Source organism: Pogona vitticeps, chromosome 2 (assembly GCF_051106095.1).
Source record: "Pogona vitticeps strain Pit_001003342236 chromosome 2, PviZW2.1, whole genome shotgun sequence".
In the NCBI taxonomy this organism is placed as follows: domain Eukaryota; kingdom Metazoa; phylum Chordata; class Lepidosauria; order Squamata; family Agamidae; genus Pogona; species Pogona vitticeps.
The window spans coordinates 249,063,922-249,080,276 of NC_135784.1; the positions used below are offsets into that span (position 1 = coordinate 249,063,922).

General features: G+C 41.4%; 1 protein-coding gene across 1 annotated transcript in view; it reads left to right on the forward strand.

The window, feature by feature from the left end:
* The window catches only part of FBN2 (fibrillin 2), a 226,226-nt gene that overhangs the window by 50,316 nt on the left and 159,555 nt on the right, over positions 1 to 16,355 (forward strand). The gene's annotated exons all lie outside the window — the stretch shown is intronic.

Here is a 16,355-nt window from a genome sequence, read left to right on the forward strand (position 1 = left end):
TTTTTTCTCTGCATATTGTATGGTGTATGCTCAAAACATCAACAGGTTCAGTCAGTGTCAAGTTCTGTATTAGACTGCTTTGACATAATAATGAAACCAATGTATTATTTGAAAGAAATTAATATAGATCAATGTAGTATAACTAAAACAAGGGAGAAAAGTGAGCTGTCTTGTGTTTGATAATTAAACAGAGTTACATTTATGTAGTGATTATTTCTCTTTGTTGGGGAACTGACATTTTGAACAACAAGGAAGGTGGGCAAATGATTTTCACTAGATTTCTTAGAGAAGACTGATCATTATCTGGTGAACAGAATTTCACCTGGCATTTCCTATTATAGAATTTGATAGGTCTAAGAAGCAGAGAGTACATGTAACAGCATGTCCCTCTGAACCATGATGGATGCAATGCAATGGCAATGCCCATTCTCCTCTTCCCCACTGATCTTTCTCTCCATATTGGTACTTATTCTGTCTGTACCAGCTTTGTTTAAAAAGCAAAGTATGTTGCTTATATGCTGCCCCATAGTGCTTAAAGCACTCTCTGGGTGGTTTACAATTTAATTATGCAGGCTACACATTGCCCCCACCCCCCAGCAATTTACCAACCTCGGAAGGACCCTGTTGTATCCCTCACCCAGTACTGTTTCTCTCCTGCCTCACCAATTTCTTTCTCTCAGGTCATTCCCTCCATCTGCCTCTGTGCATGTTCAGCTGTCTTTTCTTTTAAGTCTTCTTCCCATCCTTTCCAGGCACTACAAGTTGTTCCTTTCCTCTTATTAGGATTGTCATATTCTAGTTTTGCAAACCCAGGTGGCTGTATCTGCATGTTATGCAAATAATTTGCTCATCCTGCCAGACACATAGTGGGCATAAAAAATATTGACCTGTGCTCTCTCTGTGTCGCTCTCTCCATCTGTGTCAAATATGCAAGTGTGCATGTGCACACATACACACACACATGCACATACATACACATAGATAATTTTCTACTCAGAAAAAGTGCTTTTGATGTTGTTTCATTAGCTCAGAGGAAAAAGAAGGCTGGGTTTTCTAGGAATTTATCCATATAAACTCCATCCTGGCTGATCCGTTTCCAGGCACAATTCAGAGTGCTGGTTTTATCCTATAAAGCTCTAAATGGCTTGGATCCAAGCTAGCTCAAGAAACTCATCTCCCTTTATGAGACTGCCAGGATGTTAGTATCATCAGAGGAGGCCTTTCTCTCAGGCCCACCACCTTGACAAGTGCATTTGGTGAGCACACGGGAGAGGACCTTCTGTGTTGCTGTTCCCAGATTCTGGAACTCCCTCCCATAGGAAGCTGGGTTGGCTCCATCTTTGCTTTCCTTCCACAAACAGAAGAAAACCTTTCTCTTCAGGTGGGATTTTCCTTAGTGATTGCCTGTCTGAGAGAGGTTTTTAACTGTTGTGGCTTGTTGTTTTGAATATGTTTTAGCGTTGATTTGTTTACTATTTTAGTGTGGTATTTGTTTAATTCTTTTTAAAAATATTTTTATACATACTGTTTCAGGTTAAATATTATATTTTACTGATGTTAGTCACCATAGGTCCTTTTTAAGGAGAAAGGTGGGGTAAAATATTTTAAATAAAGAGATAGACAAATAAATATAAAGCAGGCTTGTGCAATCTGGAGCCCCAGGTGTTTTTGGCACCCTCATGTCTCCTTTAACACATTTCAAACACTTTTCATAGACTTCCTATTCCATTAATAGCTGAAGGGGATGCAGATATTCAGCAAGTGTAGCTGAGCCAGGGACTTAGATTCCATCAGGTTTGGGATCCCATACATGCCTACTCAGGAGTGAGTACAATTGCATTCAATGCCTCTTACTCATGGGTAAGTGGATATAAATTGGACTATGGGCTGAAAAACAACATGACTTCTTCCCTCCCCACATTTTAACCTCTCCCTCCTCTCTATTCCCAGTACAGATGAAATTCAGAGGCAAAACAAAATATACTTTCCTGTTCTAGCATTTACAGTTGAGGGCTGTAACTTTCACTGTCCATTAAGTGCCATTTTGTGTGACCATACACTATGTCTGCATGTGCAGTGCGCAGATGAGTGGGTCACCCTGCAGTTTTAAATCTTTGAGGTTGAAAGCAATAGTGATTTGGCCTATATTAATTAGTAACCAGCTTTTCTTTGTAACTTTGAATATAGACAAAGTTATTAATTCTAGTGACAGAATCAAAAATTGCTTCAGCAAATACAATACTCTTCCCTAGCCCTGTATTTTCATATTTCAAAGAGAGCCTAAGCCTGTCAGTTAGTTATTCTGAATGTATTTAATTTGTTGTTTGTTTAGTCGTTAAGTCATGTCTGACTCTTCGTGACCCCATGGACCAGGCCCTCATGTCTTCCACTGCCTCCCGGAGTTGGGTCAAATTCATGTTGGTAGCTTCGGTGACACTGTCCAACCATTTCATCCTCTGTCATCCCCTTTTCCTCTTGCCTTCACACTTTCCCAACATCAGGGTCTTTTCCAGGGAGTCTTCTCATGAGATGGCCAAAGTATTGGAGCCTCAGCTTCAGGATCTGTCTTTCCAGTGAGCACTCAGGTTTGATTTCCTTCAAAATGGGTAGGTTTGTTCTCTTTGCAGTCCAGGGGACTCTCAAGAGTCTCCTCCAGCACCACAATTCAAAAGCATCAATTCTTCGGTGGTCGGCCTTCTTTATGGTCCAGCTCTCACTTCCCTCCCCACTGTATTTAATTTACACTCTCACAATTCATTTTCTGTTTCAATAAGGTACTTGTCACTTTGAAATTTCATCTCCTTTGTCTGTACCCATCTTCCCTGGGTCCCATCCTCCACAATGTACACTTGTATATTAACCTGTTACTGAATATTTCACTTCTTCATTTCTCTGAGGAGGTAAATCATCATCTGTCATCCTCTCCTGGAGGAATCCTCAGATGAAAATCCTCAGTCTTTGAAGCCAAATGGCACAAAGGAACAGATAGCTGCTGCTGACTCTTAAATCTAAAAGAAACTTACAGAAGTCATGTTTGCAAAAGCAAGGAGCCCTGGGTTGGAGACCTAGGAAGAGTCAGGTCTTCTTCCCAGTTCAAGGCAGTTGTTACTGAATAAAGGCATGAACCAGACAGGAGATAGCCCAGTGTTGTGCCCAGGGCAAAGGAGCCCTCCTGAAGAGACCTGATGCTGAGAAATTTGCATATCTTGAATGGATCAACTAAGCTACAATAGGCTCAGATGAAGGCTGAAGAGATTCCTGGGAGCATGGTCTACTTTACCTGGAACATTGATATTCCCACATATTAAACCTTCTGTCTGATTTGACTCCTTGTGAGCATCCCAGTCTGTACCAGTGTTTTCTTTTGTGCTTTGGCCTTGTCAGTTCCTTGCTTGTTTGATCTCCTAACAACTTGATCTTGATGCTCTTTCTGAAAGAGTTCCAGCTACTCTCAGTTTTCATTGATGCTCTAGTAGAACTGTGATTTATGGCATAACCCTGGTTTATACGTTGATTCTCCTTTTGCCTGCACCACTGAATTCCTTGCTTCTGTCTTGATCACTTTTGACGAACTTCATGCTATGTAGGTTGGTCCACACATGCCTGGGCACTGACAAGCAGAGAACAAGACAAAATTTATGAAAGTCTATACTGAAATAAATCTGTTGGTCTCTTTAAGGTGCTGTTATTTTTTTATTTTTATTTGTTTGTTTTGTTTTTATGAACAAGATGAATATGCTTTTAAAAAACTAGACAAAATCCATTTCTGGATGGCACGAATAAATTTCATTTTGTGGTTGTTGTGGGTTTTTCAGGCTCTTTGGCCGTGTTCTGAAGGTTGTTCTTCCTAATGTTTCGCCAGTCTCTGTGGCCAGCATCTTCAGAGGACAGCACTCCATGCTCTGGATATCATTTTGTTTACATCTGAAAGTTTTGGGCTTTGTGTATTCCAGCTATGTGTTTTCAAAGCTTCAGGTCTGCTTGAGGGTAGGTGCTTGTAGGCACTTTCTCCTTCTCGAGTCCCAGGTGAAGAAGTATACTTTGTGGAGAAAGAGGAAGTTCTAGCTGTTGGTACTTCTGGAATTCCTTGATAGGGCATCTTTTTATACACGGGGCTGGAACACCCAGTTCCAGAATCCTGGGAGTGGGTGAGAGTTCAATGCGTAGCATCCATATCTAGGGGGAAAAAAAGGCTAAGTAGCATTCTCAGTTGGAAATACTGTATGTAGGTTCTGAGACAGTATAATTCCAAGAAGAAAAAGATGATCTGTTGAGCCTTATAGAGCCTGCTGGTTGCTGTTTTGTTTGTGCCAAGGTAATAAGCCTCCACTTGGAAAAGAAAAAAGAGGTGGCCATTTATTGACAGGCTCCAAGTATGTCTATTTGTACCTTATTCTTGCTTTAAGGCAGTTTCATCTATATGAACACCTTTCCTTTAATACCCATGTCGTGTCTAGTTTCTAAAGAAACCTCATTAGATTCACTTGGCTTTGTAGTATCAGTGCCCTTGAGAATCTTTTCCAGTGTTTCAGAATGTCAGTTGCCAGTTAGCTGAGCATGACAAATAATCTTAAACTGTGCATTGAGCAGTTGACATTGTTGCAAAATTACACTGTGGAAATTGAAAACAATGCAAGTATTCAGACTGTGAATAATGAATGCTTAAAACAAATATTATTTTTTGTTCTTAATTTATATAATTTCACAATTGTTCTTTGTGATGGTCTGAATGGGGTTCACTCAACTTCAATTAGGATCTCAGCTTCTGAGCAGCTTGTACTGTCAGATCATTTATGAGAGCACCACCACATCAAAAGCAGAAAGATAACACCAGACTTTTGACAAAGGACAAATTCTGAAATGTGCTGAGTATCAGTAATTCTCATTAAGCCAAACACAAAGGCCAGTTATAAACCAGGATTGTATGCGCTTTCCTGAATTACAGATGGTACAACAGAACCAGCTATTTTTAGTTAACTAATAGATAAACTTTACCAGTAGCCAGTGTGTGGCCTTTATTTAGATGCAGGACTGGAAGAGAACGTAGAGCAACTCTGTTTTCCAGATATAATTTGAGATTCTGGTACAATTGCTGTTTCTTGCAACCCAGTGGAATTGGAACTGCAGACGCTTCCTATCCTTTCCTAACACTCCTTTTTGCACATCCTGAAAAACTCAAATTTGGAATAGGTATTTACTGTTTTTCTTTCTCTCTAAAATATATAGGGGCATTTCAGGTCTTGTGAGATGTTATGATTGGGTATTATATACTGCAATTTTTGAATCAAATGTTCTCTCATCCCTTTCACCTTCTCAGCAGGTGATTCTCACCATCTTTTGTTTATCTGAGAAGAAAACATGGTTTACTGCTTTATTGAAAAAGTCAAAACCTGGGGGATTTGCTTGCCCGGGAAATTACCCAGATACATTAACACAATGAGAAGTTATGGCTCAGTCTTAAGTCCAAATCACCTAATGCTGTAAACTGTATATTGTCTTGGGAGTGTCCATAATCATATTTGAATGCAAATTTGAATCTAAATATAAGTTTATCCAAAGTATTTAATTATTCCACAGTTTAGTTACCAGTTGAATAGCTGAAAGGTATATGTTGGTTATGCTCTTGAGTATCTGCAGTTCCATTCTGTGTTCAGATGCCCTTTCTCTTGCTTTGGGACATATGACTGCAGTTGCTTATTTGCTAGGTCAAGGAATGAAGGGGCAAGGATTGCTTTTCATTGATAGGACAGTGGTAAAGCACTTAAATCCAAGTTGATATATTGGCCAAAATCCTGCTGCTTAGTGTAGTAAATCACTATACTAAGAGAGTGGGTCCATTGAATCAGTGGAGATTTGGTAAGTCAACTGCTTTTAGTTCCATTGATTCAATATATACTAAAGTAAGTCACAGTTAGAGTATTCCAGATTGTATCACTGGAAATTAGTGAAGCAGCTGACTTGCCAAATTCCTATTGATTCAATGAGCTTACTGTAGTACAATTTGCTACACTAAGGAACAGGATTTTGGCCTCTGATTCGGTTAGCAGGGATGGCCTTTATAAAATACTTCCCAAGATTGGATGTCCACCTCAACTCATTAACATCATCAGGTCCTTTCATGAGGGTATGAAGGGCACTGTAGTTTCTGATGGCTCAACATCAGACCCCTTTGACATCCGAAGCGGAGTGAAACAAGGCTGTGTCCTTGCACCAACCCTTTTTGAGATATTTTTTGCTGTCATGCTGAAGCGTGCCTTTGGAACTGCAACAGAAGGTGTCTATCTCTGGACTAGATCAGATGGAAAGCTCTTTAATCTCTCTAGACTGAGAGCGAAGACCAAAGTCCAGCAATGCATGCTGGACTTCCTCTTCGCCAATGATGCCTGAATAATGCCTGAATAAGGCTTTAATTAGACAGCCCATCCTTTGAGACTGTGCTGAGTTCTAAGAGGGAGCCATATACTGTTTGAACACTAGCTGTTTCTTTTGTTCATTAGAATAATACATGTGCCTATGCGTACAGAAAATCCTGTTTGATCTCAGCTGAGATTTTCCATGCTGGTTTTGGCCTTCCTCGGTGTGTATGGAATGTTCTTTTGGTTCTGTTGTTTGTTCTTGGTGCTGGCTTTGTTTTAGCATTCATGCTACATATTAGAAGAGTGTGTTCTGCCTTGTAATAAGTCTTTCTAACCAAAATGCAGAATGAAAATATTTTATCAGCCTGGCTAATCTCTGAGGTCATTCAAAGAGGCCTTTCTGTGTATCCTGTCTTTTAACTGAGATACATCTGGTGGTAAGAGAAGAAAATGTCTTTTTCATTGCCGCACTCAGGTTCTGGAATGCCCTGTTTTGGGAGATCCATCTGGTTCTCACTATGTTAAGTTTTCACAGCCTGTTGGAGGCTTGTTTATTTAGGTAGACAGTTAATCATCATGAATTGTTTACTTCTTTGTTTTACTGTCAGCCATTCCCTCCAACCAAGGCCCACAGCACTCTGGCCCAATTGGAGGAGATTTGACATCATAACCCTCTCTGGACTTTGGTTTCAATGATGGCTTTCACAGAAACCAAAGCAAGGGCAGGGAGAGATGTGTAGCAAGTATAGCAGCGGGCAGAGAGAAGGAGAGACTATGTATCCAGCTTTGTTTGGAATAGAGGCTCTGATATTGAAGCATCTTATCTTAGATAGGACGCTTCGATATCAGAGGGTCTCCAAACTTTTCACCGGGAGGGCCACATCATATATTTTTCATATTTTCAAGGGCCGAAGGAACACACTCATCTACACTTGCCTACTGCCCACCCACACACCTGCCTGCCTGTGTGCACGCCGGGCCGGATAAAAAGGCAAGGTGGGCCAGATGTGGCCCGCGGGATGTAGTTTGGAGACCCCTGCCCTAGGAGAAACTTCTAATTGTTTTATTATATTATAATGGGGATTGACTGGTCATTTTAAATAAGCCATGACTGCTGTACTGTTGAGAGAACTGAAAGAGGAGCAGATTAAATTAAAGTCTGTAGAATAGTATTTTCAAAACTTCAGATGCAGGCCTTGTCCACTGAAGTTCATGTTACTTGACAGTGGAAATTGCTACTAACAGAACACTCAAAGTTGTAGCACCTAGAGCTTTTGGTGTGGTATGGGAAAGCTAATAATCAAAAGGAAAAAAAAGTAATGAGTACAGGTATTGTACACAGCTTAAAAAACCTCTTGTAATATAATTGTATCTGCTATCTAAAAAACTTGCCAGATTAAACATAAAATATACAGCCTAATCATTTGCAACATAATCAGGTTTATTTACAGACTGCTTTTACAAATGATGGTCAAACAATTCACAGGGGCAGAAAATCAACAATCTACACAGTTAGAACAAGAACTTTTAAAAAAGAAGAATAAGAACGAGAACTAAACAAGCCTTCGAGAATATATTAAACTAAAAAACAGGGCAGATGTATTTATTTAGTGTCATTTGTACGCTGTCTTTCCCCCAATTTGATAACATAATAAGTGATGTTAGTAAGTTAGTGAAAATGTGATAACTAACATTTCCCTACTTTGTGATGACTCCCATTATTCTCCTTTATTGAACAATGCAGCAAGTTTCGGGGCTAGACTATTATTTTATCACAAATTTTTGGTAATAATTAGAGATATGCATTGTCTTAGAGAACAGGTATATAAATAAAGACCAAATAAAGAGTATCTGTGCCTTTGTGGAGCAAACATTGGGCAGAGCAAAGAGCCCACAGGGACTTGTGGGATGGAGCAACACCTCCCACTGAGTCTGCCTGGTAAATCCAGAATGTAAGGGTTAGAATTTTTAAAAAAATATATGATTGCAGGTAGGGAAGGGGAAAGATAAATTAAGGAAAATGCCTAGTGGAGAAGAAAAATAGGCTTTTTAACCTTAGAAATTGAGCTTATTTGCCTTTCCTACTACTCAGTCACTGATTAAGTCATCAAAGGCTCTGTTATTTACAGGTATATTTCTTTCGTCCTCCAGCATCTTGTGCCTTTGCAAGCACAGTGCTGTAGCAGGAGGGTGCTGCAGCACCATTTATTTTTTTATTTTTTTTTCTATTTTTTTTCACAAGAAATAACCCCCCCCCCCTCTTTCTGAACAAACCTACTTCCTATGCTGATGGCCAGCAGGACTGAGAAAGGGAGAGGATGAAATAAAATTCCAGGTGGTGTGAAGGAACAAAAAGGTATTGTCCTTTTATGAAGGTACCAAGGAGCACCACATGCATTGCCCTTCACTCTTTCTCTTCCTTATAGCTTCTTAGGAAGTCACCCTGTTCGCTCATGAGAGTGAGACTTTCTCCTTGCAGCTGAAAAAAGAGGGGAGGAAAATAAAACACTGTGCCGAACTCTGCAGGCTGCTGCTGCTACAGTCATGGCCAAAAATATTGTCACTCTTGCAATTCTGTCTGAAAATTAAACCCTTCTCTCAGAAAATTGTTGCAGTTGCAATTGTTTTGGTACTCACATGTTCATTTATTTGGTTTGCATTGGAACAACATTAAAAAAACAGAGAAGAAAAGTCAAAACTGATACAATCCCACACAGAAACCCAAAAATGCACTGGTCAAAATTATTGGCACCCTTAACTTAATATTTGATAGCATCCCCTTTGGAAAAAAATAACTGAAATCAATCACTTCCTGTAGCCATGCATGAGTTTCTTACACCTCTCTACTGGAATTTTGAACCATTCTTCTTTTGCAAACTGCTCCAGGGCCTTCAGATTTGTAGGATGCCTTCTCCCAACTGCTGTTTTGAGATGTCTCCACTGGTGTTCTATGGGATTCAGATCTGGACTCAGTGCGGGCCATTTCAGAACTCTCCAGTGCTTTGTTTGTAACCGAAGTGTGTTTCGGGTCATTGTCCTGCTGGAAGACCCATGACCTCTGGCAGAGAGCAGATTTCTGACATTGGCCACTACATTGCACCCCCAAATTCTTTGGTAATCATCAGATTTCATGACCATTCACACAGTCAAGGCATCCAGTGCCAGAAGCAGCAAAGCAACCCCAGAACATCTTTGAACTTCCACCATGTTTCACTGTAGGGACTGTGTTCTTTTATTTGAATGCCTCATTTCTTTTTCTGTAAACACTGCCATGATGTCCTTCCTTGACCAAAAATCTCTACTTTTGTCTCATCTGTCCACCATATGTTCTCCCAGAAGGATTGTGGTTTTGTCACATAAATTTTGGCATACTCCAGTCTTGCTTTTTTATGCCTTTGTGTCAGCAATGGTGTCTTCCTGGGTCTCCTTCCATAGCGTTCCTTTTCATTCAGATGGCGACGGATAGTGCGAGCTGACACTGTCGTACCCTGTATCTGCAGATCAGCTTGAATTTGTTTGGAAGTTAATCTGGCTTTTGTATCCACCATTCGAACAATCCTTCGTTGTAATTTTTCAGTAATTTTGCTCTTCCGTCCATGTTCAGGGAGGTTAGCTACAGTGCCCTGGGCTGTAAACCTCTTGATGATATTGCGCACAATGGACACAGGAACATTAAGATCTCTGGAGATGGACTTGTAGCCTTGAGATTGTCAATGTTTTTCCACAATGTTTTCTCTCAAATCCACAGACAACTCTTTACATTTCATTCTTTTCTCCATGTTCAGTGTCACACACAACACAAAGTTTGAGTCAAGTTTTCTCCATCTCAACTGGTTGCAAGTGTGTTTACTATATTGCCCACACCTCTTACATGCAACAGGTGTATCTAAATACAGTGGGGTCTTGACTTGAGAACTTAATCCGTATTGGAAGGCGGTTCTCAAGTCAAAAAGTCTGTAAGTCAAGTCTCCATTGACCTACAGTGCATTGAAAACCGATTAATCCCGTAACAGGCCGTTTTTGTTCCATTTTGGTTTTTTTCTGGTCTGTAAGTCAAATCTCAGTCTGCAAGTCAAACCTAAATTTTGCGGCCAGAGAAGTCTGTAACTCAAAAAGTCTGTAAGTCAAGCTGTCTGTAAGTCAAGGGTCCACTGTACATATTAAAGGAGCATCACATGCTTGAAAAGCAATTATTCTTAAAACTTAGACAGGGTGCCAATAATTTTGGCCAGTGCATTTCTTGGGTTTCTGTGTGGGATTGTATCAATTTTGACTTTTCTTCTGGTTTTTTTTGTGTTGTTCCAATGCAAACTGAAGAAATGAACATGTACCAAAATAATTTGCTACTGCAACTATTTTCTGAGAGAAGGGTTGCATTTTCTGACAGAATTGCAAGGGTGCCAATATTTTTGGCCATGACTGTATGGTCAGAAGCCCTTTACGTCCATCCCCCCAACTGAACTCTAGGAATTGATGCAGTTCTATCATTTTCTATGAATTGGTCTCAGCATTTGTATTTTCCCATTCACAGAAATGATTTTTTTATGGGGATTCAGAACTGCAAAATACTGACATAGCTTTGGGCAAGGACTGGCTTGCAGTGTCTCCAAAAGGGCTACTTTTTGTGGCTCAGTGGACCAGTGCACATTGCTAGTAATGTATTCAAGACCTGACATAGAGATATATCCCATTTGTAAATACTTGCACTGGTAGAATACTGTGTAAGTTAAAAAGTAGTTACAAGTTTGCTACTCTACAAGTTACTACAAGGTTTTTTGTTGGCTTTTGCTACAACAGACGAACAAGCTTCGACTTGTGACCGGAGCTTCGAGTTACGATGGGAAAAAGGTAGGGAAACAGGCAGGGAATTCAAACTGCTAACTGTTGGTGGTGAAGGGGCTGATCTTTGTAGCTCTTTCGCCCCAGCAGTTAGAGAGTGCGCAATTGGAGGAGGCTTCGGATTGCCTGGTAAGGTGCTGCTTTCTGCTTTTTAAAAACTGCCTGTTCTGGGTGGGTTTTGCAGTGTGGTTTTGGGCTGGGGGGTTATGTTTCTGTGCTGTGATGGATCTTGCAGGGTTTTTTTGCTTTTCGGTGTCTCCCCCCCATTTCCAATGGGTCTTGCAGGGTTTGTTTGCTATTTGGGTTTTTCTGTTTTTGGTTTTTTTGCATTTCCGATAGGTCTTGCGGGGTTTGTTTGCTTTTAGGGTTTTTTTGTTTGGGTTTTTTTTTTGCATTTCCGATGGGTCTTGCAGGGTTTGTTTGCTTTTTGTTGTTGTTGTTGTTTTTGTTTGTACATTTGTTTTTTTGTTTTGCATTTCTAATGGGTTTTGCAGGGTTTGTTTGCTTTTTGGATTTTTTCCCCCTTCGAATGGAATGGATTAATCATATGCTATTGTTTTGTTTTGATGTGTGTGGTTTTTTTGGTGATTTCTTCCCCTGTCCGGAATGGATTAATCGCGTTTCAATGCATTCCTATGGGAAATGGTGCTTTGACTTACAACCATGTTGAGTTACAACCATCTTCTGGAACAGATTACGTTTGTAAGTCGAGACACCACTGTATATAGGTATGATTCATGCAAGTCTTCATAGTACTAACTTGAGAACCAGCTTTTCAGAAGATTTTCTTTGGCCTAATTTCAGTCTTCTTCACAACTGCACAATTTCCATTTAATTCAATGAGATATGAAGTTACTTCTGCAAGGAACCCATGGATAAGCTTGTGAATCCTGCTAGAATTCCTGAATACTCACACTGACTAGGGAATTTGTCCCCAAACAGAACATTCTCAAGGTTTTTTCTTAAGTGGTAACTCAGGCTAGACCATCAAGACCATCAAGAGATTGGACTCCCAAACTCAGAAAAACAACAAAGACACAAGAAAAGTTGTTTAAACCACCGTAGCTTTATTAAAGAACAATGGTGAAGTGATAATAATATATCTTAGAGCTGCAAGGGTCCAGCCCCTGTCAAGGAGGCATGCTGGGGAATCAAACTGACTCTGCACCCAGAGACTGAAACCACACAGCTTATGTAGTAGTATAGCCGTCAAAGCCATGAAGATTTGTACTTAATCTCTTCCAAGTTGTAGCCTCTAGAAAACCCAGTTTAGCCCCTCTTGAGTTCCAAGCCAAGGTGCAGCAACTTAAGAGGAAGGCAGTGCAGAGAAGGCAAAAACCTGTTTCCCTCCAAGGCCAATTTGGGTTCAACAGGGGAAAATTCCTTCTCGGATCCAACACGGGCAACCAGCTGTGCCTGCACTGCCAGGGCAAAAGGTGAGAGAGGCAGTCTTTCAGTCTCCAGATTGTACCACTTCCTTCCTGGGGGGATTTGGTGGTTCTTTGTGGCCTCTGTGAATGCACACAAATGGGTTACAACTGCACCTGCACAGGACTCCTCAGAATATTCTACAAGAGGTTAAAATATGTGATTAATAGTATGTTGCCCCGTGGCGCGCATGCTCCACCCGTCCGTAATACCTCAGTTCCTTTTTGCCACCACTGCTATCAGACGTCTCTGTGATAGAGCTGGGTTTTCTTCCTTACATCATTGTAGTGAATGGCCCTGCTCTCACCTGTCCGTCACCGTGTGTGAAACTTAAAAGTGTGTGAAACTTAAAAGTGAACTAAGAGTGAGTTAGAGATCTGAAAGAACGATGAATAGAACAGAGAGTTAAAAGAGGTTTAAAGTTATATCAGATGTGATTCAAATATAAGTGACTGACAGCCTGTGATTTATCTATTGAATAGTAATCATATATTAACTTCCCTAATCTAATAAATGACTTGAGTTTTAAAAGCACACATGTCTCCATGATTAAATAGTATTAAAGCAGTAATACCTGGTGGCAGTGAAGAAGGAAGAGCGAGAACCTCGTGAAGGCCTGGGGGGACAGGGGCTTCAGAGGAGATCGCCACACTTGTATTGATTCTGGTCTGGCTTACTGATTATTCCTGTTTCTCTGGTAAATTTTTGATCTTGGACTGTATGGTTATGATTTTTGGATTCTGATTTGTACATTATTCCCTCGGTTTTTTACCTCAGACTGATACCGGTTAACATTTTTGGATTACGGACTTGATTGTGGTTGTTATTATTTGGATTCTCTCCTTTCAACTTGGATACCAAACAATTGTCAACGTTTTCCCATGGGTCTGCCTTCCCTTTCCCCTACTTACCTCTCCTGCAGTTTTGAGAATTTTATGGCCTCCTCAGGCCCATTCAAGAGGTGTACATTGTGCACCTACAAAATCCCTTTTGACAGATGGCCACGACCACTGCTTATTTTGCTTGGGGAAGAGGCACCAGGCTCACTCTTGTCAAGAGTACAAGAAATTGACCAAACCAGCACTTAAACTTTGCTTACAGAGGCTAAGATCGTACCTTTGGGAAAAATCGCTTTCTCCGTCAAACCGGACAACCATGGAGCCTGCCCCGATTCCACTTCCTACTCCCCATCTTGAGCCCGAGGCGCCTTCGGTTCCAGCTACCCCATCCCCAAGGTCATCCTCCAAATCTTCTAAGCGGAAGTCTTTGGCATCGACATTGAAGGTTTTGGCATCGACATTGACGTCGATGTTGAAATTACCATCTGGAGAGGGCCATAAGAAAAAGAAGATAGTAAACAGAAGTAGGATAAGCATTCCTCAAAATCTGTCCCACTGTGAGAGGTTCCTCTGGTGCCAACTTCACTATCGTTGCCAATACTTGAGGAATCATCTCAAGACCTACCAGATCCGAACTACCTTTCAGAGGGGATCGGCTCCATGCCACCTGCACAGACTTCGGTTTCAATACCGAGTCAGTCTCCGAGCCATGGCCATGTTGAGCCTGATGTTTTCTCCAGCCTCGGCTCATTCAAGCCCTATGTCTGTTGGACAGGCAACATAATTCATCTGTCGAATTCAGAGGTATCGCCACAACAGTCTCCTCCGAGGAAGCGAATGACCAAACATCGGCAAACCTCTCCAGCTCAACAATACTCTCAGCATCGAGAGGTTGTGGTTCTTCCTTGCCCTTCCCATTGTCGAGTTTATTCTGAGTACAAGGAGCCTTTTTATGTGGAGGTCGATCGTAGGGGGGAGTGGAGTCAGTACAGGACGATGATTTCAACATCGATCCTTATTATGACACCGGAAATTGTGTGAGGACCAAGAGACTGCAGTATGTCTTTGCCTCTTCTTCGTCCCTGTCGCCCTCTCCCCCTTCATGTCAGCATCGAACTTGTTATCAGCTTGAGCCTCAGTCTTTGAAGCTGGCTACTAAGCGTCACTCCTCGCACAAGGACATTCTTCTGCAAGTAGTCCATTGAAGAGTCCCATGCTACTTCAGTACCAACCTCCTCTGTCTCTCAATGTGGCAGTTCCCACAGTCCACCTGCTCATCAGCCGACTCTCTCACAGGCCCATCATCAGCCTAAACCGGGTGCTTTGGTGTCATCTCTTCGAGCCCCCACCCAGGCATCAATAAGTCACTGTTTATCACCTTCTCCTTCTCTTTCTGTTGTGAGGGGCTCTTCTCTGTCATCGGTTTCGGAGCATGACTTACCCTCAGAGGCTTCAGAGGAATCTCTGTCAAACCTACCTACACCTGATTCAGATGTAGCTGACCTCCATACTCCTTCTTCATCGAAGGATTTTACCTCCTATTCTCAGATGATTCTTATATGGCCAGATCTCTTGAGTTGGATATACAGTGGGGTCTTGACTTGAGAACTTAATCCGTATTGGAAGGCGGTTCTCAAGTCAAAAAGTTCTCAGGTCAAATCTGCATTTCCCATAGGAATGCATTGAAAACCATTTGATCCGTATCTGCTCTTTTCCGTCCATAGAAACTAATGGGAAGCTGCTATTCTGCCTTCTACCACTAGAGGGGGATATTTTGTTTCTTTTTTTCTTAGGTCAAGAAAGGTTCAGGGAAGGCAGGGAAAATACAGTCCAGGCAGTACCAGGCAGTCTGAAGACTCCCAATCCACTCTCTAAACGCTGGGAGGAGTGAGGAAGCAGACAGGCACCCTTTTCACTGGCCAACAGTTAACTGAAAGTTCAAATTTTGCACTTTCCCTGCCTCCCATGTGGTTTTTTTCAGTTCTTAACTCAAATCTAAGTATGTAAGTCAAGTCAATATTTTCTTATGAGAGTGGTTCTTAAGTCAAAATGTTCTTAACTCGAGCCGTTCTTAAGTCAAGACCCCACTGTAGAGCAACCACCTCCTCCTAAGCAAGATCTCGTCTTCAACGACATCACTCAAGATAGATCTCCCCCATTAAGCCTAGCATTCTTTCCAGCAATGCTGGATCTCATTAAGGAATTGTGGAATCAGCCATCTACGTCTTTACAGATTCTTAGACACATAGAAAACCACTACAGAACACAAGGAAATGACACTGCTTTCCTCACCAAGCATCCTGCACCCAGTTCCATAATTGTTCAATCCAACCAATCTCAGGCTGGAAACTGTTTCAAGGTTTCTCCTACTAATAGGGAAGGATGGAAACGCAATGTTTTAGGTTGTAGGCTTTGTTCTCTAGCCTCTTTCATTATGTGGGTATCAAATTATCAGGCAGCGATGGGGGCGAATCAGAGGCAGTTGTGGAGCAAGGTTCTGCCTATTCTCCAGGCTGCCCCTGAAGAAACTAGAGATACAGTCCTCAACACCCACCAAGAGGCAACGACATTGGCGAAACAGCAGCGACTGGCATCCCGCCACACAACGGATGCTGCTTCTAAAGCTATGACTTCAGCCATTGCGCTTAGAAGACATGCGCGGCTGTGCTCAACAGGGATCACGGATGATGCAAGATCCCACATTGAGGACCTTTTTTTGATGGAGTTGGCTTGTTTAATGAAAAGACTGATGAAGTAATGGAGAACTTACATAAAATCAGAAAGATGGCTTGTTCCTATTTGGTCCAGCAACCACGGTACCAAAGGTATCAATGGTGCAAACCTTTCAATATATAACAATCATATCAGCAACCTTCCCATCAGGCTTACTGTC